At 43.0% G+C, this 27,139-nt stretch overlaps 1 long non-coding RNA gene across 1 annotated transcript in view; it reads left to right on the forward strand.

The window, feature by feature from the left end:
- The first annotated feature begins 5,380 nt into the window (after positions 1–5,380).
- LOC130156444 (uncharacterized) overlaps positions 5,381–27,139 on the forward strand; it is a 96,827-nt gene continuing 75,068 nt past the window's right edge. Inside the window, exons 1-4 of the long non-coding RNA XR_008824427.1 lie at positions 5,381–5,514; positions 16,967–17,105; positions 17,581–17,922; positions 19,137–19,256. This is a non-coding gene — a long non-coding RNA (uncharacterized LOC130156444). The remainder of the gene's footprint in view (positions 5,515–16,966; positions 17,106–17,580; positions 17,923–19,136; positions 19,257–27,139) is intronic.

Consider the following 27,139-nt stretch of genomic DNA (forward strand, 5'->3'; position numbering starts at 1 on the left):
AATCAATTTTTGCTTAATTGAAGGTCCTTCTTCTAAATGGGAATGAAGAAAGATTTATAACCTCAGATTCACTGAGTGTATAACGATGGCACTGGAGCTTGTCAAGGTTTTCCTTTGGCAGCTGTGGCACGGACAGCATTTACTTTTTCCACCTGCTGTGGGTCAGCACAGCATAGTCCTTTGCTCCCCAGGGCCCATGCCACGTACTAAGTGGAGCACAAGAGGCTGTGTTTACAAATCAAAGGTGGAAAAAAGTCATTATAGAGGGAGGAAGCAAAATAGTAGAAGGGAATTTCAAATGTATTGTTTGTTTATACGTTTCTTCTGAATGCTATGAGTGGAAATTGCAATGACTGACTCATGGAGACATCCCTTTGGCATCTGACTACTGATGCTGACATTGATAAAATCCTGTATCCCAGAGCCCCTTGGGTAGTTTGCTCTTTGCTCCCAGAGCAAGGGCTCCCAAAGGTAAAATCCTGTTTCTATTCAAGACAACAAGAGCTTTGCCATTGATTTCAACAGGGTCACAATTTCACTGCAGGTCTTTTAAAAACTTGTAGCTTGATTTTCTTCTGTTGAGACTTAAGCAAATCTACTGAATCATGATGTGGTTAAAATGTAGCAGGCAAGGAAAACATAGGAAAATGGAAAACTGATAGGAAAATCAGGCCTGTGGTTGTAGCCCCTTCCCCCTTCCTGGTTTCTCCTGCTGTGCTGAGAAAATGTGGCCCCATTCTCCTTTAAGTTTACAATGAGTAGAAGAGGGAGCCATGGTGTAAATAGCAAGCAATAGCTAAAAGTGAATTTACCAAAGTTCAATAAACATAAAAATGATGAATTTAGATGTCATGTAATTAACTCAGAATTACACGAGCAATAACCAAGTAATTACACCTTTAATAATGCATTAAACTTGTCAGGAATACTTAGTCATTCAACTAGAATTTAACAAGATAGCCTATAGCAAGTAATAGTAATTAGACATCACTACTGAAAACATTGATAGTTCCTAATTGATACCTTTTATTTATTTATTTATTTATAAAGTTAAATGCCAAACATTTCTTTTGAGTGGATTAAGGAATATTATTAGCTGTATTTAAGACCATAGCGCCTGCTCTTACAAATTGGATGCAGGTATAAAAAAGCAGCAACCACAAAACTCTAGGAAAAGTGTCCCAGCTAAACCCACCAGTCACTTACACAACTTTGGTTCAAGTTCTCACTCCTGTGATTTAAATTACAACCTGAGGAAGCCTGCTCCCTGGCAAGTGTGTCAGCAGCAAAGCAGAAAGGGAGGTGGCAGGGAAAACTTTCTGAATCAGACAAAATCACAATTGCATCATCTGGAGAATGCAGGTCTTCGGTGTGACTGAGGCACGCTGCAGTCTTTGCAAACGTACAGCAGGGAAAATAAACAAGCTCAGGAGTCTATAATTTAGGTATTAAGGCAGGACTTGGGCTTACTAACAACTAAATCAGATTGTTTAGACTACAGAAGAATGTGGTTTTTTTGAGGAAGAGTTGGAATAGAATTGAAACTATGTGTTTACTTGATGTTTCTCAATGTGGGAGATATTTCTGCTGCTTTTATCTTGTTCAATCTATGCATTTGGCAAATTATTATTTTTCCTTTTTTTTTTTTTCTTGTAATGAAAAAGTAAAGTTTATTCCAGGGGAAACTGAAAGAATAATGTAAAAAAAGAAAGAAAAAAAAAGAAAAAAATCTTTTAGGGCAAGCCAATGTAGGTTTTTTTGACATTTTCCTTTTGTTTCATTCTGTTTTTTACAAACTTTTGAACCTTTTTCTTATTTACAGCAATAATTCATATATTTGGCCTGAATTCACAAATATATTTGTTTGCAAATTTCTTGGGGGAGAAAGTGCTCCATCCTATTCTGAATATGTACTGGAATCTATGTTTAGTGGCACCAACTGTACTTTAAACCAAACTAAAGAGCAATTAATGTTTTCTGCGTGAAAGAGTAGAGATTAGCTGGAAAGATCACATACATCTCATGACATTTTTTTCATCTGTATAATTACAAGTCTTATCAGGCTGCATGCTGAGCTACGTCTGATTGTCAATCAGGCCTCTCTTGATTGCACCTGATATAAATATTCCATGTCAATCTGTAGGATGTAATGCCAGGGTCCAAACAACTGTACATTAGTCCACAGATACAAGGTCCTGGGCTTTCTTGCTATGCTGATAATCAAATTAATTCCTAAAATGTAGGCTCTCTGCTACCAAGTGCTTAATTCCCCTGCACCTTTAATGCTGCTCCTCTGCTCTGATATATGGTGGCTCTGCTGAGCCCTCCTCTCCAGATACAGAAGATTATTCATGAAAATGAAACTACTGCATTTATGTTTACATGATTCTCAGACAGTTGCGTGGCAACTGGAATTGTCTTTACTTTTATGCATATTAAAACACTCAATAGATACCCTTTCAATAATTAATTGGTAATGAATGTAGAGGCTGTAGATTGCTATATCCAATGTGTTTAGGCTTTATCCAGTGGTTAAACTGGCTAAAAAAAGCCTTGTTTTTCTGTGTTAGGACTTCCTTAACAGGAGATGCCATGTCCTCTTCTCAAAAATAACAGGCAGTAAACAAAACCCTAGAGGAGCTGACTGACCTGAACAGCATCAAGGCCAGCCAAGTGTGCGTTTGCAATGCACAGGACAGAAACTGTGTATGTCGCAGAGCAGATTGCAAAATCCATGCTGTGAGGTAGAGAGCAGTGATTTTCAATCCGTTCTCGAGACCTCTGATACTCTTGACATTCACCCAGCACGCTGCATCTCTCTTTGGAGGGCCCTGGCTGGCTCCTCCAACATGCAGCTCTCCCCCTGGAATGGGCAACAGCAGAGCAGCGGTGCTGTGCCTTGAGATAGCCCAGCAGGACTTGCTCTCCTCCCCTAGGTGATGGTGAAATAAAGGGTTTCAATTACTTACCAAAAAAAAAAAAAAAAAAAAAAAAAAAATCAGCTGTGGCTAGCCTTCCCTGTTTAACCACATCACCTGGACAGTGTCAGTGCCCCATTGTACCTTTGGGCTTCTCTCAGTAGAGAACTGGGATTCCAAAAATCGCCGTGGCTGAGGCTGGCCACCCTTTCCTCCTCACTGGAAATGTAAAAAGGTCTTTTTCTTTAATAATAATAATTAAAAAAGGCAAGGAGGCAAATCTCTGGTGTTTTGGTTTTTATAATTGTTTTAACACAAGATGGAGTAAGAGGTTTTTTCAATCTCCACAGCTCTCCTTCTGACTCATTTAATTAGACCTGAGTGCTAATGGGTTTTCATGCTTTGTAGGAAAGTTGTAGACATGCTTGTTTGGCCTTGCTGTTGTTAGCACTAGCTTTGCACGGATGTTCATGCAACTGAGCTTGTCAGCAGAGGCAGGCACTGCATTGCTTCTGCCCTCGTCTGGGGTGTATCTGGAGTTTTAGTGTCACCACTTGTTTGGATGCATATCTGCTTACAAATCTGCATGTGCAAAGGGATGCACAGCAGTGTCCTCCCTGACCCTGTATGCAGTAGCAGCGTGTTGAAGTTATTTTCTTAATGCTTCTTCCTTACTGTCACAACTAATGTAACAGATCAACCAGTTTGCTTGCTATGAAGGCTTCTGTAGAACATGACTTTGCATGACAAAGTTACTTGAAACAAGGTATTCTGTGCAGCTGGGATGGGAACCTGCCCAGCGCGTCCGCTGATCTGTTCACACGGTTCCTCAGGTGGGTGCACAGTTGCCATGGCTGCAAGATGCAATCATGGTAAGTCATATAAATGAAGGATACTATTGATTGTTCATTTTTGCACACACCATTACATGCACACACTTTTGAAAATAAGGCTTGGGGCATAATTGGTTGCCAATGGAGCTTCACCAAGTTGGCTGCATACATTTGGTTTCCTTTATTTTTATGTTTTAAAGAGCTATTCATGCTGATTCTCGGAACCTGTCTTAGGGCTTCGAATCTCCTCCTGGATGTGTGTGTCTCTGCATTGCTCTTGTGTTCTGCACCTAAAACAGATAATGTGTTTAACCTCACAGATATGCTGGTTGGGTTCTGCTTTGTCTCTACGAAGCAAGGAATTAAGTGTTCCCCAAAGGCTTCCCAAGTTTGTTCCCAGAAATGAAAGTACAGGAGTTTGTTGAAAGCCTGAGACAAGGAACGTGTGGAGGCAGATGTGACAAAGCAGTTGACGGGTGTACTACTGAACAACTTGCTGGGGAAAAATCATTCAGACCCTCTCTTGAGATCCAAAGATTACGGGGGTGTATTGAGGACTCTCAGTCTTGATCTTGAGGATGGGCAGCTGTCGGTGGGTGCTTTCCTGGGCTCTCCACCGATATGAGCAATGCCATGCTGCGGAGCACGGAGGAGGCTCCTGCGTTCTCCCAGGCTGCCAACTAATGAAGTGACAATGGGGTGTGATAACTCACCAGCTGGTGCTGGATTATATAGAGTCACTGCAGCCTATTAACACTTTGTAAAAATCCGGTATGGCTTAGCTTCACTGAACCTGAAAGGCATTAGAATAAGAACCGAAAAGCTGAAGCTCATATGAAGTCACGAGTGTTCCTGGGACAGCAAAAGTGTTCAGACTATTTCTTGAGCCAGTTTGAAACTGGCGGACATATGTCTAAACGATTTTCTGTGTGAATGTCCAGCATATTATATATGGGGGTTTACGTGAGGGCAGATCCTCTGGGCTATTCATGAGTGTCCTGCTCATCTCCCCTTGTGCAGACAGGAGAAGAGGTACAGTGAATTATCACCCAAGTATTTTTGTACTTGCTTTCAGCTTTCCTGGAGAATGTGGAGTCCAGCCTGTCCTTGCAGGTCTTGATCATGCAATTGGTCTGGACCCGACTTGCCTTTCTGCTGAATTTCCTTTGGACTCTGCTTTGGGGTGATAGATTTAGGGTACAGTTACTGAAGAAAGGCTGATCTGATCTGTTTGCTGTTGCTGAAAGGAGGAACAGGTTCCCCAGAATAGGTTGTTTTGGGCTAGTTAGCTGCTAGCTCCTTAAATAACTGGGAAAGTGGTCCTGTGACCAGCGGAGCCGGTGCAAGGGCAGCGTTGGTGTTGTGCAGCTGGGAGTGGGCAAAATGGGAGGACAGGGAAATTCCTGCCCTTTTTGTGGCAGTGGAGTTGTGGCACAGAGATTCTGTGGGTTGAGTAAGGCTACGTACAGGCCTCTCTCCCACTCAGGTCCATCCCTTTTTTTGTAGTAATAATTCTGCTAAAAAGTCATAGTTCAGTGAGACTTTGTAAAATATATTTTTAAACAAAATAACTGTTCACTCAGAAGTAATCGTAAGTAACCTCTCTCCTGATTCCTACATGCAGGTCTACTCACAGCTCCACAGCAGGGGCTGTGGTGCCAGAAGAGGAAGGCTTTGGTGGTTATACTGGGAATCATAGCGTTCCCCCCATCTGCTGGCTCCAGCATTCGGTGCAGCATGCTGCCCCTTTGACTGCGGATGAGGTGAGTAAACATATCAGAGTTGAAAATAACCCTGCAAAAAGGGTTTGCTTTTAGTCTGTCCTGATTAGTCTTAAGTAATTGAAGGGTCAGCATGAGGAAGGAAGATCCAAAGGAAGTAAGACATAAATGGGGTATGGCTTAATTAAAAGACATTCTACCACTTTTATCATTGCAGTCATGAAAATGGCTTATGGAAGAGTTTCTCTAGGGCTACAAAAGTTAGTCCACAGTTTTTGTCATATATTAACTGTATTCTAGCTGCTGCATAAATTATCCTTTAGTGATGTGCACCGTATAATAACCAAGATAGATAGATACACCTTAACTATTATCTCTCCCAAATGGTGCAGGAGCACTGGACCGGTGCATTACACCACAACTGCAAGCAATCACACTGTAGATGTTTAGTTTAGAAAGGTCCAGAGAATACATTTCTCATACCACCTACTTGCCACAAAACGTTTTCCAATGACTTATTTAAGACCTAATGAAAAAGACCAGAAGGCTATAATACACTAGAGGAAGAAAGCAGGAGAAATCAAAGTCATCAGCAGTGTTCGTTCTAAGGTCTGGTAATGCTGAAATTCCCAGGTAATCCCAGAATGCTGACAGCGTAGGCAAAAATATCTTCAGTGATCGCTGTCAGTATGAGTTGGAGGAAAGCTCTTTCCTTAATGCAATATCTTGTGATGGGTTAAATTCTGCATACACAAGTAATTTATACCAACCAACACCTGATGGCTCTAATGTCACTGTAGGCCCTGACGTGCACACCTTGGTGTCCCATTTCTAGTTACGACTATCTTCGGTGAATCAGGGGAAAGCAGGAAAAGTCCACAGAGTCAATTCTTCTCCCCTTTGATATGTAAGGTCTTTGTGATCCTTGCAGCAAACTAGTGGAAGCCCTGAAATACAGGATTAAGACAACATAAAGATGAGGTTGGCATGCTGTGAAAAGATTTGAAGTAACTTTTATGATGTCCTTATTGAAAGTATTAACCTTTTTTTGACAAGATAAGGGAAAATGAAGTTAAGATGACCTAGCTGTTTTATAACTAAGTACACAGTTTGTACAGATATGTTTCAGATAGCAATGGGAGTTTTCAGTGTCCACCAAAATCTAGATTTCAGTCTTTTGTCTTATTAAAGTCCTGACTCAGCAGATCCCTTCATCATCATTTTGCTTTCAATTATATTACACACAAACTGGCTTAAGTGCTTTGGGCTCCCCAGTTTGATTCCAAGTGAGACAGAAAATGGCACAATTTAGAACATGGAACCAATAGGTGCACTAATCCCCCGACGTCCTTGGTGCCAAGATGTGTTTCAAGTCTGGCCCATGTGCAAAAGATCTTCTTCCCTTTTTATAGTTCATTTAATCAGGGGTGTTTTTGACAAAAACCAGCAAAATATCCTGGAATTACCTAACGTGCTCCAAGCGATTGTCCAATGGTTTGTGTAGCGTTCCCATGCAGAGGTTATATAAAAATGTTCTGTTGCTATGTGAACTGAAGGTTTGTTTTGATGTAGCATCAATACCCAGGAGGGGAGAAAGGGGTGGGGGGAGGGAAGAGAAGACAAGACACTGGCATAGTGCCAACCTCTGGAGTTTTTTGCGATGATAAATTGTTCACAAGGAGTCAGCGTGACCCGCCAAGTAAACCCAAATGCTCTCTAAGAGCCATGGGCTTCAGATACTGCTGACAGACAAGTACTCCTTATCAGCTTTTTTGTTTAAACATACACGCAGAGCGCGCACACGTAGGATATCTGCTATAGCAAGAGAGAACGCATGCCAGCAAAGCGGACTGCACTGGCAGATAATGTCCACACAGATGTCCAGGTCTGATTCCCTGCTCCCCTCACCCCCCCACCCCCCCCCTATACGGAAACTTTGCATTTCCCCTCGGCCAGTGGCACAGACCACACTGATACCCTCCGCTGCTGCTTGTGGTGGGTGCATTGTGGAGCACAGCGGTGGCCTCGTTGGTTTCTGAAGGGAGGAATTCCCATTCAGAAATTTTGACTGAGCTAGAGGGGCCCATGTTCCTGTTGCAGAGCTTCTCTTCGTTTGGCCTGGGTTTTGTTTTGTCCTGCTTTTTGTATTTGACTTGGTTGAAAGGCTTGGGAATTATAGCTTTGAAAATGTATTTTGTATTTATTTTCCTCCCCCTGCCCCTTATCCACTTTCTCCTAGAAAGTGTCAATCTTGTTCTGATGAGTGGGTCAAGGCATGAGCTCTGTGGTGGTTTGGGGAATGCTTGGGCATCCTGACTGGTTTTATGGAAATCTGTCTGTCACTCCCAGCCCCTGTGGTGCATCAGCCAGCTGTTTGCTAACAGAGACTGTAGTGCACACAACTCACTCTTGCAGGAAACAACTACAGGACAATCAAAGATCTAATTAACCTGAAATAAGTATTCCTAGGCAGAAGAGACTTAGGGAATTGACCAAGCTGAAGAAAACTGTTTTTCTCTAGTTACTCTCAGAGGGCAATTTTGAAGCAATGGAAAAACTTCAGGAGAGTATTCAAATGTAAGAAAATGTGCTAGAAAAATCCTGCCTTTAAGCAAAGGGGAACCATTCAAATCCTCTAAATCTGAAAAGTGACAAAAAATGAAACAAGATATGTTGAGAAATTAAAGATGTAAACCACAGAGAGAAGATAAAGGGATGGAATCATGAGTCTTCTGCTGTTTGAATGAGCTGATTCATCTGTCTCTTACCCGCTTTCCCTTTGTATACAAAGGGCAGGTGGCGGGGGAAATATGAAGGGCATTATGAAGAGTAAGTAGTCACAGGACATTTGAAAATACAAAGTGTTTTAGTAGTAGTAACCGTGAGCAGAGTGGATGAAATGGGCGCTTTGGTGAGTAGCGGAGTGACACGATCTGCAGGCCAGGTGCGGTGACGGCAGCGCTCGGTGCAGGGCAGCTGGCCAGAGAGCCTGCGGGGGCATTTCCGAGGGTACCAAAGGGAGCAGGAGAAACACTTGGCACAAGCTGTGCCGTGTATCCCTGAGAGGGCTCTGAGGGAGCTGGGGTGTCTGCACCGGGCGGTGAAGCACTGGCGGGTAATACTGGTGTGGGCTTCAGGGGTGGTGTAGCTGCGTTAGCCTTGTGCCCGAGATGGATAACTTAACGAGCTAGTGGGGCTGATCAGCACCGTGCTGGTGAGGCTCTTCTCTTTGCACTGGAACCAGCTGTGTCAGTGTTCATGCCAGGTGTTCGGTGCTGTGCTTTGCTGTAAGGTGGTGATGAGCCCTGAGGGCTTGCTCATGAACTTGATCAAGTTGAATCCTTTGTGGTTCCCATGAAGCACACAGAGTTAATGGAATAATAGGTTGTGGTAAGCAAGATGCAGACACAAGAGTTAACACTTGCAGTCCATATCTGGCTTTCAACTTGATTGACTTTGTCATGACACTGTATTTATCGCTTTGTGCAGCTGTAAAATGAGGAGAGGTGACAGTAGGTATCACCTTTCTGTTACAATTGGAGAGAAATGGGAATCGGATATTGAAAAGGATGGTCTAGGAGATAGAGATTGACACAAGTGGGTGAGATTTCCAGGGGTAAGGGGGTGGATTATCTGATGGGGTAACCAATTACTCCTTCTCTGTTTTGTTATTGTTGCCATCAATATGAAGATCCAGGAGCTGCCATACATATTTGATTTTGTGAATGGGACTTAAACAGACAGAAAATCAAATCGGAGCCAGGAACTAGCCTGAAGGCAGACACATCCTAATGCAAAATTTTTTTAAAAAAAACAGATTTGAGCATTCCCTGTGGCATAACTTCCCTGTCCTGTTGCTGCTGAGGCAGCATGGACTGGTTTCCCCCAATTTCCAGGACACCAAAGAAATAAAATACTGTTCAGTCAAAACCAAAGTGCCTCTGGGCAGCAGATGAGGAGGGTTTTGGAGTTCTCCTCTATCTTTTATTGTTTTAATTTTTTTTTTCCATCCTGTGTTTGCACTTTAAGAAATTGTCATTGGTGAGGGGAGAAGGCAAACAAAAGTTGACTTTTGTTAAGCGGCTGAGACTTGGCAGTTGTGTGGAGGTCATGGCGCTCAGTCAGTGTCAACCTCCATTCCCCAGAGTTGTATCCTGTAATGTATTTATTTATCATTACAGACGGCCAAAAAAATTTTTTCCCCTTTCAGTTTGTTCTGTCCAAGGCCGCAGGGTTCCGACAGAGATCAACAGCATTCCCGCAGTGATGAAGCAGCTCGTCAAAAGCTGAATTAGATGTTAAATCTTTCTGAAGTGGGGAGGAGGTGGAAGGAGGGGAATCACATTGTGCTAAGAATTTATCATGTGTTGTTTCCTGTGAGATAATGTATAGGAGAAGATTTGTTATGGTGCAAGTTTCAAACTGCTGTTTCAGGGCTACAGTGTCTGCCAAGCTTATGATATATTTGATCTTTTCTGAAAGTCCTTCTTTTTCTTTTCTACCTTTTGTTAAGCGGTTTGTCTTTCAGGTAGGTAAATACTTAAAATATTTCATCTACCAAAATATGTACAGCTAAGCACCAAAATTTGCATGGATAAGAGGAATAAGCAGTAATCTGGATTAGACTGTGAGACTCAGTGAGGTTCCAGCTCCCAGACAGAAGGTTAGACACTGAAATTGTCTCTTAGCTTTGCAATTGGACATTTTAGCAAGTTGCATAGGCATGCCTTGTTGTAGAAACTGTTACGAATTTTGGTACAGACCTTGAGGGAAACAAGGCCTTGCTTTTCAAAGGTGCTGCATATGCCCAGGGTTACTTAAAGTGAAAAGGAGCGACAGCTTGATGGTGTTTCTGAAAACGTTTATTGAACCATTCTACATCAGTGATCACCTTTTACAGTGCAGGTAACTGTCTTGAGCTTGCACACTTGTAACGTGGTGGAAATATTCTTTGTGTTCTTCTTTTGCTCTTTTACCCCACTCTTTTTTTTTTTTTTTCCTCTCAGAAGGAAGTACAGCTGAGTCTCATTCATTTATGCTTTCTGATATAATTGTGTTTGCTCTCTGCAGTCATTGAAAAGGGCCCATAGGCAACTCATGTACCTTATTAATGGACTATAAAATGCACCCCTTTTCAATCTAAATTGAGAGGGGAAAGGTGTCAGATTTTTCTCTCTCATCCACTGAACAAATATGCTAGTGTAAGAACCTTTGAGGTAAAATAGTTTTGCTCTGATTCTTCAATAAAATGTCAAGTGCAATGATGGATGAACTGGCAATCCTGAAGTTTACTCAACGTTGTTTTGTTCTTAGTATCTAGGTCAAGATATTTCTGGGTTGCCTGGTTCAGACAAAATTTCTGCAGATCTCAAATAACACGGTTAATATTGTAAGTGGTTTGGTTACCAGGCAGGAAGAAAGCTTATTGATCAGCAGGATTAAGCCCTATGTCCATATGAGCCATCCTTTCCTGCCTCAACATAATGAATCTGAAGACAAAAAGCAGCCATGGCAAGTCCTTTCTGCTGTTGGGTGTGGAAGAAAGCTTGTAACATACCCGTCTCCCTGCCCTCGCTGCTTGCATGGTCTTCTTTCCTAGAGACCCCTGAATAACTTTTAAGATGACCTTTCCCTAAAGCAATCCTGGAAGTAAGTGCTGCTGTGTACTGTGCAGAGGATGGAGCGAGGTGTAGAGGGGAAGCCACAACTTCACCCACTGTTGAGTGCATTTTGGACTTGATCCTCACCTATTTTTTGTCTAAGTGTTGGTTTGGCCTCTGGACCGGGTCAACATGCTTGTCAGATGTTGGTTCCCATCTGAGTGTTCTTGTGAGGAAAAGACACCACTGGTTCAAGCCACTAAGCTCAGAAAACACGAGCAGATACCAAACGTGTCATGGGTGAGCAATGGCTTTGGCACTGCAGCCTCTAACTTCATCCAGGGTTTGGGACCTCAGTCAGCGACTCTGGTTGCCTGGTTTGAGTACAAGCGACTTAGAGTTCAAATCTTGTTTCTTCCAGAAAACAGAATGTTCTGCTTTTCTAGGTTGTCCTAAAAGGAGCTTTTGACCATCCTCCCTTTTGGAGGTTTGTGATGATGCCTAAGAAATCCAGAGTAACCTGCCTTTGCTCAAGCAGAAGGGTACATGGGTTGTGACATCACCTTTCTTAAGAATGGCTCCCATCTTTCACATTCTATTATTTACAGAAACCAGCTCATATGGCAGCAGCAGAAATCACTGAGTGAGCATTGTGGTCATGAGACGAAAGATAAGATCACGGTGGTTTCTCTGGCTATTCACTCAGTAGAACTTGAACTGTTTCTGTGAGAAGGCTAGGCTTTGACAACAGGAGTGGAGAGCCCCTCCAAGAAGAGCAGGTAGACAGGGAATTACAGCATCGTTCTGGGACATGGGAGATGTTTATTTGAAGCCCTCTGGTTGAGAAGTGGAGCTTCTGCATGACTACAGGAGCTGCTGAGCAATTCAGTGAAGCAACAGTGGCATATACGTGGTGTGGTTTGACCTGAAAGGAGGCGCAGGCAGGCTGCTCTGGGAGGACCTCACCTCACCTGGGGGTGCTTGGCACTCACCCGCAGGTCCTGCAAGGGATTTAGGTAGACGAAAGCCTGTTTTGTAGGGTCCAAGCAGGGCCAGGCATGAATGAGCTTGGTGTGCAGCTCGGCTCAAGTGGTGACATGCGCAGATGCGGAGCTGCGTCGGGAGCGCTGCTTCTGGAAGCAAAGATGCACAGAGTCAGGGATTAGACACACCACCTCTTTTGTGTGCCCAAAGGGCGAGTTGTGCAAGGTGGCTGAGCTGCTCCAGTATTTCACTGCTGCCGAAGGAGGGACGTCTCTCTTTGCCACCCTGCTCTTGTTAGATCTTTGCTGAACCAGTTCCCCACGCCGGCTGCAGCAGTGGCGAGCTATCAGAGCAAGTATCTCATGGGACTTCATCCTGTCAGGTGTTTGCAGAAGTTCACAGTGAAGCTGAAAATTGAGCCCTTGCATCTGGGGTGTTACGCTAGCACCTTCTCTGCCAAGCAATTTTAGTTACCACACGTTCCTGTGTACAGTTTCTGAAGGATCTGGAAGAAATTACAAGGGTGACGGTTATGAGAGGGGATGTATTTCAGGCTGGCAAGACATGTTTGTGCTTTGTTACCACTTCGCCTCGTCTGAGCAAAATGGATGTGCTAGTGGTATTCCCGGACTTTCTTGAGCTCTCACGTTAACTTTGGTAAGTGTGTATAAATGGAAGAATGAACATCATACAGCAAATAACTGTTTAGTTTTCAGTTTTTTGTAGAAGGCCTGTCTTTCAGGCTGTAAAATGCCTCTGCAGCCCACTTGGATGGGAGAGTTTCTGAATTGCTTTTCCTGGTTCTTTATTCGCTTGATATTCCTTTACGTTGTATCAAGCTGTCCAGACTGTGTTTCGGGGAGGATCTGATCCTCGCTCTGACACTGCAGGCCACGTAGCAAAGCCCCCTGGTAAAGCAATGTATCTGCCACAATAATATGCTTCCAGTGCACAGAAAAGAAATCCAATAGAAAAGTGACATGATAAAAGATAAGCTGTGTTAAACAAAGATGTTTTCCGTGTATCACATGAAAACATGGTGTATTTCATAACGCAGCAGAGCACACTTCATCAGAATCCCAGGGAAGAAGCAGACCTGCTAAAAGAATAACATTTTGGTGCCAGGGAAGTTATGCATTTAATAGATCTCCACTGTATTTTGCAGAGAGATTTGCAGCTACATTCAGCCTTGGCTAAAACGTAATGGCAACATGTTGTAGGAGCCAGTTGTCCTTAGGGCTTCACATTGCAACAATGGAGCTATAAATGATGTTATTGAAGTGGTAAGTGTCAAAAGGCGAGCAGGATGTAATTTCAATTGGGAGGTGCTTTTGATTAATTGGCCCATTTAAATGCTGAGCTGTCCAGGAGAAAATCCAGTCAGGTTACTTTTTAGACACTTGAAGGGGAGGAAGTTCGACTGTGCTCTATGTGCCTGGTTGCAATGGATCCTGTTCCTTATCCCCATCCACTCTGGCTAGAGCAGAAACTCCAGGAGAGTTCATTTTCCTGCGTGCAGCCTGTCCTGAGCCCTGGCAGCTGCTGATGTGATGCATGCCTTGCTGAGAGGCAGGGCGGATGGCTGGGATGGGGATGGCTGGTCTTTGCTCAACCTGTCTCCTCCTGGCACTTCTTGCCCAAAACAAACCTCATCTCGGTGTTGTAAATGGAAACCTCTCCTAACATTGTCAGCCTCTGGTGGGGAAAAAAAAAAAAAAAAAGAAGAATGTGGTGTTTTGTGTTTGTGTAGAGGGTTTGGAAAATATAACCTTCGGCATGTCAGAGAATGACGGTCTCTTACAACCTTTTTTATGGGCACTTCCTTTCTGCAGCATGCAGAAGAGCAAAGAGCTGATCCTCTGTTGCTTTGGTGTTTACTTTGGAAAGGATCTTTCTATAGCAGAACTGGGATTGTCTCTAAGAGACCAAGCTGTAATTAAGTCTTGTGTATTCTGACTATACGAGGAGAAAAGCCGATTTTATAAAGCCGTGCCTCCCTTCTTGGCCCTTGTGTCCCTTGCCTCTACCTGTCCCCACTCCCAAAGGAGACTGAAAGGGAAGAGAGTGGCTGAGTGGGACAGTGAAGAGTGCTCTTCGCTGGCACCAGAAGGGACTGTGTCAGCAGCAGAAGGACAGAACTTGGTCTGCAGGGCCCTCCTACCTTGTGGTAGAAAATCCCGATAGGGATTTGTTTTATATTTTGGAGGCCATAGGTTGGCTTGCTTTTCCCTCTCCTATCTTTGAACTCATAAATTTACCATTTTCTGACCATGGAACGAGGAACTGGTTGAATGAAATTACTCTGTAAAGTTTGAGAGTGGGACACCTTCCTCGTCCTGGGGGGACGGTGGGGGTGCACGTGGGGGGAACCTCGGGCAGCAGTAGGATGCGGGTCTGCAGTGCCGGCCGTGTCAGCGGGGCGGTGAGTGGGAGTTTTCACCACCAGCACTTAACGCTGGTGCTGCAGGACCTACGCTGTGTCTGCGGGCTTGCGGGGGAGGCTGAAACAGATTCTTGGCATAAGGTCTTGGATCTTGGAGCCTCTTTGCTTAATAGATTGCTCTGTCTCCCTAGTGATACCACTGCAGCTGCAAGCTACAGAGGCATCTTGGCTGGAGTCCTCTCGATTTAAAGGAGAGAATACTGGATAGATCTCCTCGGCAGGAGCATGACTGAATGCTCTCTTTCCACTCTAGCCTGGGAGAGTCCAATTCTGCTGACCTGAGGGACACATCTCCTCATGTCCCAGGCTCTGGAGAAGAGAGAAATAGTGTGTGCAAAAGTTTTCAGTTTATATAGAAAAATTTGAGGTCTCTGGCCAAGAGGCTTTTTTGTGCCTTCTCTGGCTTTTGGAAGTTGCCTAGTTTATTTTTGTCTGTGTGAGTTGGCCTGTTTTTTTAATATATGGCAAAGGTGGTTAGAGTCCTGGATAGACACTTTTTTATGTTTCATATAAACCTAAACAAATACATTAAATAAAGGTCCTTTCACCTCCAGGTTGGTGGTTCAGATCTAGTCGTGCTTGGGAACAGAACTGTTCAAGCAGTAAAAATAAAACATCTCCTGATTTATGAATAGAAGTGTCAAGTTTTGACTTGTTCTGATTACTGGCATCACATTATTTGTGAACATTTAGACAACTGCCAGAAACTCATGAAACACATTTGTGAATCCCAGAAGTTTCATAAACTTCAGCCTGAGTGATTATTTGCTTTCTGGTGAATAAGTGGGCTGGCTAAAGCGGTATAAAAAGAACAGTTAACTAATGCTCAAGTCCCATAGTAATAATAATAAGAGGTAGAGGCTCTTGGTTCTGTCACACAGAAGAGGGTGGCAGCTCTGCTGCAGTTTACACTGGGCAATTGCCATGTGCTCTGAGGAACTGATGTTACTGGTTTGAGAAAGCCAGGGAAGAAAGGATCCAGCTTGACTTTCAAATCTTGCATTGTTTGCTGGGTCAGCTGTTGGGGGGGGGGGGGGGGGGGGCGGGGGAATAAAATCTACTTTTTGCTTGAAAGCCAAATTGTTATATTGGAGAATCCGTAGCAATAATAATGCCAGTTAGTGCTTGTAGAGCACTGTAGAGCACGGGCGGTGTGGGGAAAGTGGGGCTGTGGTTCGGAGCGCTGTGCGAGACAGGACGGACAGCTGCCTCCTGACACATGAGCAGATCAGCAGCTCTGTGAATTTGTACAAGCATTTAAGTGCCTAAAAAGCACAGGGATTTGGCAAATCCATATGGATTTCACACCAGGAGTAGAGATGCCATAATTAGAGCCTAAATTCAAGGCATAGCTGTGCTAAGTTGACTCTTTCCCTAGCAGACCCTGCCATACACCTATTTGTTGGGCATTCAAAAGCTGTCAGTGAACACCAGGCTGTGGGAAACTTGGCTAAAAGCAATGGCAATATGTGGCTTACAGTATTTCAGAGCTACTCTGGGACTAATTGTAAATGACATTTTAAAATTTTTCTTTTTTTAATGTTCTTTTCCTTCCTCTCTGAGACTTTATATTCTCTCACTGCTTTCTCTCCATCTGCAGAAAGTAAAATTTAGAAAAGGTTATTATAGCTGTTTTGTCACAAAATGTGGTACTTGCATGGGGAAGATGCAGGAAAGGGATAAAGTGGCATGGTTTGCTTCTGCTGGCCACTTTGCATAAGTGTGACTTTAAGTCATTACTTGTAATTTCTACTGGTAATTATAAATAATAGATCAAGTCCACAATTTATTTGCTAAAGGTTCCAACAGATGCAGTGTAATTAACAGACCGTAATCATTAGGGTTTGGAGAGAGGGTGACATACCAATTTTTTAACTGCTTCTCTGCTTAGAAATGCATCCAAGCAGCGATGCACCCAGAGGGATAAGCACATGGATGGATGTACTTTGCGCATGCCATTTTATGTGCATTCTCACTTTGCTTTCCAAGTATTAACATGTGTAAATCCCTTTGGCATGTGCAGATATGTGCAAGTGAGTTGCGCATCTGTAGTGTTTACTTGCGTATGCAAGAAAGCATATGTGGAACTGTGCGCACTGAGTTATGCTTGCACCAAAGTCCCCTGGACATTTGACCTTACGTAGTATCTCTTCAAATCTGCAACTCGTTGATTCAGTTCCTTCTGCCTTAAAAATAAAGGCAGGGTGACTTTGGGTGGAGTAGTAATGATATTATTTTAGGAAATAAACCTTTGAGGCATATTGCCTGGTTATGTCTCCTTTAATCTAGTAACTTGAAAACCACAGAGACAGAGAAACCAGAAATACAGGTGTAGATCAGTGGTGCAGGTTGAGCTGATACCCAAGCCTCCAGTGAGCATCAGCCATTACTGCCAGGCAGATTCTTCTTTCTATGCACAAAAAGCATGTGGCTGCAGCATGACACCATGATCTCTTCATTGCTGTAGGTCCCATCTGTTCAACGGGCTTGTCCAACAAGTTGTATTCAGCTCACGGAGCCTTGGAGCAGGAGGGACACCGCCGTGCTGTGATGCCCATTCCCGGGAGGAGTGTGGGATGTGGCCCAAAGGAGTGAGTCTCCCACAGGTCATTCAGGATAGTAATCATAATTAGCTGCTGCTAATGTTAACGCATACATTTGAGGTTTAAGTGTGGTTAAAATATGGGGAAAAAAGTTCTGGGGAGCACTGCTTTTCCTTTATATTTTGGGAGGGCTTATAATGATTTTGTTCAGTAGCTCCCAATTTCTGCCAATAAAATCTATTCTTTGTGCATGGAAGTAAAGGTGATGGCAATATTTGTAAGAATTTCCTTGTAATGACAGTTCAAACCAAAGAAGTTTAACCAGGGAAGCAAGTGAGAGCCTTCTGGCAAACTGTCAGGTTGTACACCTCTAAACAGCTACCCTAGATTATTTATAATTTTTTTTAAAAAAAACAATAAATAAATGAAAGTACTCCTGATCTTCCCCATGCAGGCAACCGTGCCAAATCTGCATTCTCATTTTGTGTCTCTTAGCTGCTGTAATTCAGGTTTCCTACTTTTATATCGCTTTCTTTAGGGACAGTGCTGGAGAGAGGAATCCCACCTGACTGCCTGATGCTTAAGACTGTGAATAACAGCTTGGAGAAGACCTTGTGCATATCTTTTGATCTTTGGGCTTCAGACAGCCCTTCACCCATAATTAACTTGTGTGTTGACTGATCACCTGAGTGATCAAGGGATACTCAGTATGTCAGTGGAAACCAGGAAACTATTACTCTACTGCAAAACAGCAATCAAGCCAACTCGTCTATGATACAAATCAGATACCTGCAGGAACAAGTCACGTACTGGCAAGCTGCACTGGAGATGGATGATATACTAAATTATTATATTCAATAGCATCAATTATGTTTACAGGGTGAGTAAGACCATGGTATCTTCATGACAAGCGCTGCGTCCAGATAACAGCAGCAGCAGCAACAACAAAAATTAAAAATTACAGTATGAATTTCAGGAGGGGTACTGCATTATACACGACTAGCCAATAAATCAGGAGCATCAGTGGATTAGATGGAGTGGAATGGTAAATGGTTATCATTCTGTTGTATAAAATGCACAGCTTAGGGTATATAGATCATTTAAAATATATATGAATTTGAAATCAGCCAAAATATATGTCAGGCATCTTTCTTCTTAGAATTATGGTATGTTTTTAAAGCGTAAGTGTTTTTCACAACAAATTTTAGTACGTTTTGCATTCAAATGAAACATCTACCATACGTGTGAAGCCCTTACATACACTGCCTGATGAAAGTGGAGGTAATCATTGGATTTATACGTTCTTTTGCACAGTCTGTCAAAGTCAGCCGTTCTGTCTAATGTAGCACATGGAATAGGAAAGGCTTTCTTGCACAACCTTCCATGAGAGAGAGCGTTTACCATCTGACACGCTGCAACATGTAAACAAAGAGTCAAAATAGGTCTGTATTAAAAGAAGGAACTCCAACTGGGAAGGGATTAAGTTAATAACATTTTATGTAATCTCTTTATCAGCATTTCTGTGGCCAGTTTATGATAATAAACAGGCAAAAAAAGATCATGTTTGAGATGGAAGTAAATTACAGTCTGATATGAGTGATGTACCTCATAACCAGTTATAATTAGAAGGGAGGAATCTTACAGCACTGTTGCTCTATAAATCACAGCAGATATTACCCCAACTTGTACAACAACTATGAAATATGCTACGAAATGTGAAACTCGTGAAATAGTTTATTTTGTTGTAATTTTATTACAGAAAAGATCTGATTTGACACAAGCTCATGTCTTTATTTTTATTATTTGTTGTAGGGGTTGCTTAAAAATAGGGTAAACAACCTCAATTCCCTAGAAAACTGTATTTAACATTCCATTTAGTAATGACTATTTTTTTTTTATAATCGCAATTTGTGCAAATGGAAAGAATTGCGTATTTTTGTACGCAGCATCCTTTCATGGAAGAATTGATCACAAAACCCCAAACAAGACTTGTCTGTAGCACAAGCCTGCTATTAAGCAAAATTTTGCACTGAAGACGTGAGGAATACAGGATGGTAACTAATAGATGCGTATTTTCTTTTCCTCTTCTGACAGAGTCAGCTTTGACCTGGCCTGGTGCCCACACGCTTTATTCCAGATGTGACCATGGAAAGTCCATAAGGGAGGCAACCAGAGGGAAGAAGCCCTTGCTGGCTTGATGCCTAAAAACAAATAGTAAGATTCCTTGAGTCTTTTTCTTGTATTAAGGTCTAAGTGTTTTTCCTATGATATTTTATTGTATTTTTAATAGAAAACGGATGGGTTTATTTCAGAAGTGTGTTCTTTGAAAACCTATGAACCTCTCAGGAATTTTGGTATGGTGGGGCTGTAGCTGCTTCTATTGATCCTAATTTAAAACTGTAATTGCAAATAAAAACATCATTATATCGCCCAGCTACCTTAATTGAAAGGATTGATTCACAAGAGCAAAGCATGATAAGGACTTCTACATGGGCCAAGTGCTTACGGACATTTTAACGCCTTCATTTCAGCACGGTCTGGGTTCATTCTTGTGTGGAAGAGTGTCTCAGGCATTGAGGAGAGACCTTCATTCTTCTAATACCTGGCCTTGTTTCTTGAGGTGCACTTAAAATAAGGCCAGGGACCTACCTAGGTGTCTGTAGGCAGTGGGACGATTGCTGGGTCTCCCAGGTGGCACAATTGCCTAAAGAAGCCACGTGTATATCAGTGTGTCAAGGATATGTGCTCTAGTTGTGTGAAAGTACTAATGTAACAGGTTCTTATAAGCGTAGGACAAATAATATTATGACTATGAACCATCTTTCTAGTCTGAAGCGGATTGATTATTTACATCTTCACAAACCGGTCTTTTTTGGTTCATCTCCCTGTAGATGGAATTTGAGACTTTTTAACCTTACAGTATGGTTTTCTCTTGGTACAATGTCAAGTTAGGATAACATCAGAAATTTTTCTTTACAGCATCAAACTGCTGTTTTCCAGAATTACTCATTATACTCTATAATATTTCAGGTTCAGACCTGAAACCCATGTAGTCTCTGAAGAATCACTGTCTGCACCTTTCAGCCATCCGAGACGATCGTGTTAGCCCCTAGCTCAGCCTCTTAGCTCTAGCTTACCTGCTGCCTCATGCCAAACCTCTTCTGGTCTTAACTGATACTGCAGTTTGTTAAATAAGTCCTTCGGTTATAAAAGTGTAGAGTATTTTTCAAAGTCCATGTCTGAACAAATACATAAATGAATCTAGGCAGATGTGACGGGGGTGCCTACAGCCCTGATATAAACGGATGAGGTGGAGGGTGTCACGGCGATGCAGTGAGCCCTGTGCAGGCTGGCGCGACATGGGTGGCAGCTGCAGAGCTTAGTCTCTCTGCCCCTTTTAACTCCCTTTCTAAATACGTGTTTGATAGAGCAGCTGATGTGAGAGATTTGGGGAAGCCTTGGAAGATGGACATGTTTCCACTCCTCTCAGGGCAGTTTTTTGTGACTGAACAGGTTTAGAGGATCCAAGGAGGAATAGGAGATTGTTGCATCACAGTTTCTCCTTGCATCTGTCCACACTACAAAATCAGGGCATGCAAAGTGTATTAAGTATGCCAAGGGCTTTGATCATCACCAGTCCTCAGAGAAGATGAAAAGCTCCCTTTTCCTTAAAGGAAATGGTGGAGGCTTAAGATACCGAGTTAGTCTTTCAGAATAAGAACCTGAAATAGCACAGAGGGCACGCCTTGCACTGGCATTTCGCTCAACCCACAAGAACATGACTGTTTCACAACAGCTCAGGGAGGTGAACACCCAAGACCTTCACTGTACCAAAATGCTTTCTGGGATCTCAGCCCAAGAGATTAGCTCTTCTTTACTCTTCTTTAGCAACTCAGATTATTTTATCTTCAGAGCTAAGTAACTCTCTTTGTGGTACAGTATAACAAGCCAGTCATGTTTGCTTAATGTACTCAACTTGGAGGAATAAATTTGTAGGGCAAGAAATATTTTTATAAGTTTTAGATTAAGATCAATGGGGTGGGGTCAGAGGAGAATGTTTGCCACTATGATTGGCTGGAAACAAGAGTGAGATGACATTACTCAAGGGAACTTACGCTGTCACGCAGCATTCAAATATGTGGGATAAACTTAGCTCCTTTTAAAAATAAATTAGTACTTTTAAAGAACTAAACAAAACTCTTGCTTATTATTTGAAATTATTACTTCTTTTGTCTTCTAGAGGTAAACAAAGAGCTGAAGGAGCCTCAATCACTCACTCAGTCTTATGACCTTATGGTCACTGTCCAAAATACCAGCAGTAACGTTCCATGCTGTAGAACTAAGAAGAAGAAAAGCAGATACTCAGCAGGGTTAGCCCAGTGTCTTTCCAAGTAATCCCTTATTTTTACAAAACATTTCCATATGGGAAACTCAATCACTGAGCAGAAGCACTGAAAACAGTGTGGCCAGTTCTTTGTGTAGATACTGATATTGGCTGTTGAATACCTAAAACAGTTGACAGGCTCTAGCAGTGCTGCTCTGCATGTCTAAATGTAAAACTGATGCCTGGGGCTGAAAATTGATCTATAGCATTAAACTCCAACCACAAAATGGGTATCAGCGTTGGGAAGGGAAGCAGATAGCTGGTATTACCTTGTCTGGTGAAGACTAGTAGCTGGAAAGGGTGTGATGAACTGTTGCAGATACGGAACCCCTACCCTTAAGGCTTCACACTCTAGTGAAAAATTGGTTCAAAATAGAAATTTGCAGCATATACTTATTTATGGAATTGGCCCAAGATGTAACCCTGAATCTAAATCCTTTTCCACTGGGTGAAGCTGGGGTCCGGCTCTTTGCTGACCCTGCAGGCAGGCCTGTCTTGCAGTTAACTAATCCTAGAAAGCAAACAAACTTACTCTTAAGGAAAAGTCTCTCTATATATATTTCCCACCACCACCCTATTTTCTTATTTTAGGGAGAATACATTGCAATAATACAGAATCATCATGGTCTCTCTGGTTACAACTGAGTGACACTACATCAGCAGCAGAATATGTACAAATTAAACTGTAACAGTACCAAGGAGAGGCACAGCAATATCATAAAAATTATCCACAGTACAATATGACTAATGTTGTGTGAAATGCATTCATTGGCAAAATGATGTCTAGGTGTATCTTAAGGAGTTATGCTGATGGAGATAATGGTTATAGAACAGAGATAAAAGAAGGAAAGGCGAGTGAAAGACAAAAGGTTGGAGCAAGGGCAGGACAGCTGGGGAGGATGCTCTAGTAGGCGTGTTTGAACCAGGGAAAGCTGTGTCCCTTATGGAATATGGAAGGGTGTGAGAAGAACTCAGCTGCAGCTTTCCTACTCACAGCCCTGGCGTGGAGGTGTGCTCGCTGTTTCAGGCATCCTGTATTCTTTCTCACCTCCTTTCACATGGACTTTTTGCAGTCAAACGTTAGTCTAGAAACACAAGCTGTTATAAGTGTTAAACGTTCTCTAGCAGTGTTACTTATAGAAATGTCTTTTTTTTTTTTCTCACCCCCTTTCTAAGTACAAATGGAAACAAATCCCTCAAAGAGAAGGTGCTGATATTGTATTAGCATGTCTAAAACCAAGAAATCAGCTCAAATTTACCCAGAGAGGGGATGGCTCAAGTAAACACTCTGTTAAGGTGCATTCAGAAGTCATCAACTCCTTCCTTACTCTGAGAGTCTTTTTGAAGTGAGTAAATGTTTTGCCTGAATAAGGAACATGGGTATTGGTAAATTAATTTGATTTTCCTCTCTCTCTGTTTAACATAGGTTTGGAAAAAATCTGTTCACTAACCCATCATGTCATCATGCCTATCCACAGATATTTATCTAGCATGTGAACATTTTATTTTCAAAGGGAACTTAGGGATTACCCAAGTAAATTTATTTTTTAATAGTTAAATTCCATTTTCCAAAACTGCCAAGATGCTCGAGAGCTCACAACTCACTGAACGTCTTTTAAAAACCTCTCCAAGTACTCTTTAAAATCAGAGCATTGGACAGCAAAGTGGACCCATCTGAAATAAAATCGGTCTTTGTGCAGTGTGCTGCTGGCACACAGGGTCTGGTCTCTGCAGTGACAAACTCTCAAATTACTAGGAAAATGAAGCATTTTTATGGTGTTCCTGATTAGTTTGCTACCTGGTTGGTTGCAAAGAGAAAACAAAAAAATCATGCAACAAAACCCATGCAACCATGCAGTTCTTGTTTCTGATGTGTTTGAGCCGTGTTAACTATTGTTTTTCCTCATTTATTGATATGCCTAAGAATGGGAGGTAGACCCAGCCAAAAATATTGGGATCCAACTGTTTCTAAAGTCCTAAGATATCTGGAGGTGGGAGCTGGTTTTGCCTCCTAGTGAAGAATGGGTCCCCTAGGAACATTTCCTTGGGAGGCAAAGCTCTCCATAGACATTGGGTTGATGTCTGGATTGGGTGTTTCCGTTGTGCTCCAAAGGCAATGGAGGAATGCGATAAAATCAATGTTTTCAGCCCTAAGTCTGACTTGAGTCTGGGGGTTCTTTGTGGAACTCGTAAAGCTTTTTCTCCAACCAACTACCTCCACTCACTGCTGAGGCCATGCCAGCAATCCCCTACTGAAGGAAGCTGCCAGAACTCACGGAGCTGTGATAACCTTCTGCTAATCGAATGACACAAACTCCCCATCAGCACTGTGCTCTCCCCTGCGTGGGCAGGGGCATGGCGTGGCCAAACTGGAGTATTTTGAGCGTGTAGCCCAGGCTCAGTGATTTTGCTCCCTCTCCACGCTGCAATTTCCTATTTTTATAGGTCCATGATGGCTCTATGCAGAATATGTGCCTTCCCTTCTTCATCTGGAAAATAAACTTCAGCCATTTATTCTTGGTGTAGGAAAGCACACTTCTCCTTCACTTTGACTGGAATGTGTGCAGTAGTAATACAGCAAGCTCAACCTTGAGCAGGGGGAGAGGCACTCTGGGAGCTGGGCTGGTTTATATCTCAGCTGATTCTCTTCTTTCTCTCTTCCATATCCCCTTAATAGCTTGACAGGAGAAATATAGGGAAGATACAGCCATCTGATTAACAGTGCCGGGGGCTGGGGGGGCTGGGGATGGATGACAGAGAAAGGGAGCGCAGTGTGGCTACCAGCCAAGTTCCAGCAAGAAACAGAATATCTGGCTTCCTCTAATCTCTAGAGGAAAATTAAGTTACAAAAACCTTTAGTGGAAACTTTACATACATTCAGTACCATTGCCGTGCCTGACAGAAAAAACCCTGATATATTATTTAGTTTATAGTTATAGAATTCAAGGCATAAGCTTTCCCACCAGCAATGAAGAGGAAAAAATCCTATGTAAAACCAAAGACAAAACCTCTTAAACTCCCCTGAACATTTTGTGCTATCAGAGTTCTTGAGAAATTCTCCTTTTCATGTTGATGGATGGTCGTATGAATTGTGCATCTAAACATCTTCCCCGATGAGTAAAATGAATTTTTGTGCTTGCCCCGAGAGCCCTTCTGGTTTTCCCAGCTGTTTGCGCCGCCTTCTGCAGGAGCCCAGTAGGGCAGGTGAAGGTGGAGGTGGCAGGAGGCTCCCAACTGTCCCAAACCACTGGCCAAAGGGGCTTAGGCTGCTCCTGCTGCCACCGAGCCGGAGTGCCTAGGCCCTTGCCTCGGACAAGCACTCCTCATCCTGGCATTCATCAGAAACACGTGTGTTACACGGGGAAAAGAATTTCTCCCCCTCTTCCATGTCTGTCATCAATGTGTTGATGAAAAATAGTGGTGTTAGATTTAGAAAAAATAGCATAGGTGTTAAGTGAGCAACAAGTTGGGACCTATGTGTATGAGATAAATCACTGATTAGAATTAAATAGCTTACTTATTGAATGTTATATCTAAAGCAGTTGCAGTAACCATGATGAAAGTATTCCTTACGTGTTACTCAGTTTTATGAGAGAAAAAAAAGAAGCTAGATTGGCTGGTTAGATCTTTCCTTCATTTAGTGTTTTGTCAGGTTCGTATGACGAGTGTGAAGTGAGGCTTCTTTCATGTCTGAAACGCTGGCTAAGGGTCTGAAACGGCATGGCGTGGTTCAGCAGCTTGCGGGCACCTGGTTGGCAGTGCTCCCCTCTTGCTGGTTGCTCAGGCTGGCAGGGAACTGGCTCAGAGAGGAGAAAGTACAGATGCATGCTGCAATGTTTCCCACCACCCAGTTGCAAGCAAGCTTGCTCCCAGCCTGCACGCCAGCAAGCCCTTCCACGCGTGATTCGTTCACCAGCCTCAACTGAAGGGAACATTTTCCATGCTGGTGAACGTAAGAGCCATGTTTACATGCCATTTCCCCCCCAGAGAGCTTTATTTCTCTTCAGCCTCGGGGACCTCAACACCGGCCAAAACTCAATATGGGGCTGAAACCGTACACTGGCCATCCCTGGCCCCGGCCGCCTCTGCGGCAGGAGAGGAGGTGGTGTTTGTGTAAGCGTGCATGTGTGTGTGCGCACTCACAAAAAGAGATGTGTGCCATCCAGAATAAATGAGGCTATTCAGAATGTCACAAAATGGACAATTTATGGCCAGTTTCAGCAATCAGTCAGAACAAAGAAGTGAGGTGGGTCAGTATTAAAACCTCACTGTTTTGTTTACTTTAAAAAAGCAGTAGGGAGTTCCAGCTGATGAGCAAAGATACTGAGAGGGTAATTAAAGAGAAACAATCTTTGGTGTTTGTCTTATTACAGTTTCTCCTCATTTTGTTGTGCTTCCTGTACCTGGTCTTGAGAAGCAGAGCTGCCGTGTTCTTTGCAGGGTGGCTGCGTGGCCAGTTCTGTAGCAGGGATTCGTTACATGTGTCCTGCTGGGCTCTTGCACCTTGTGGTGAATTAAGGTCCTTGGCACAGAAGCGCTGGCATCCAGCAGAGCTTCTAGGTATCGGGCTATAGGGCCATCCACTTGTGTGACTATTTTTACTGTGCTAATGGGGAAAAAAAATTCCCCTGAAAAATGTTGATAGCTTCCAAAATAATCCCCCAGCCCGAGAGTAACTCCAACTGTATAAGTTAAACCTTGAGAATGGCTCACACCCCATAGTTAACCACGTCACTTTTGTGCAAATATTCTGTTCCCTTTGCATTAACCATTTTGTCTACTCATGCCCCAGTTCTGCTTCCAACAGTTGATTTTATGTCATGGTCATGAGATTATGGATTTCAAATATGTTCTTAAAAACTCCTGAGCAACTCAAAGCTTTGGGCTATATGGAAACAGGTGCCAGACCTTTTAACCTCGGGTTGTATGCCTATAGTAAGCAAGTAAACTTCTTTGTATGACTTCTTTATGTTTCCCGGTCCATGGGCAGCCTTGCCTGACTGCTTGGCTACATGGCATGGATTGGGAAACCCACTTCTTGTTTGTCACTTACTAGTTCTTCATCTAGTATGTCTGGGAGGTAAGGCAGGGGGGAAAGGGGACGAGGACAGGACGGTCTTCTGTGGGCCACTGGGATGGGTGAACCCCCTGAAGCAATACAAAAAGAAGTCGGGAGGCCTTCTCCAACTTGTACATCGTGGCTGTGCTTGGTGAAGCTGCCTGTTGCTCACGGATGCTCTCTTGTGTGGCAGTGAGGGTGAGAGATGGAAAGTGGAATGGAATGGTTGAGAGTTATTTAATGGAAGTGTTTTAATGGAACAAAAGCTATTTAAATACGTGGGTTGTTTCACTGCAAATTTGTGGCAGTAGATGGGGCCCTTACTGTAATAAAACTCCATCAGGTTAGGAAGCCTTTTGGAGATGGTGTATTGGTGCTGACTCCTGGAAAATCAGCTCTAACTTGACTCAGGCACTTTATTTCCATGTAACTGCCCAGCATGAAGAAAAGAAAGGGGGTGTGGGGGGGTAAGAGATGAACCACCATGTGCACACCTCTGTGCCCCTGTCTTTTATCTCCACTCTGTCCTAACAGTTTCTTTTACTGTCTTTCCAAAAAGCTGCAAATCCACACCTTCAAGTTGCCCAGGCTTCCTGACTCTGGTCCTGCTGGCTATGGTCAGGACACCGGCTGTGATCAAAGGTGAGCAGAAAG

This window comes from Falco biarmicus, chromosome 10 (genome assembly GCF_023638135.1).
Source record: "Falco biarmicus isolate bFalBia1 chromosome 10, bFalBia1.pri, whole genome shotgun sequence".
Lineage (NCBI taxonomy): Eukaryota > Metazoa > Chordata > Aves > Falconiformes > Falconidae > Falco > Falco biarmicus.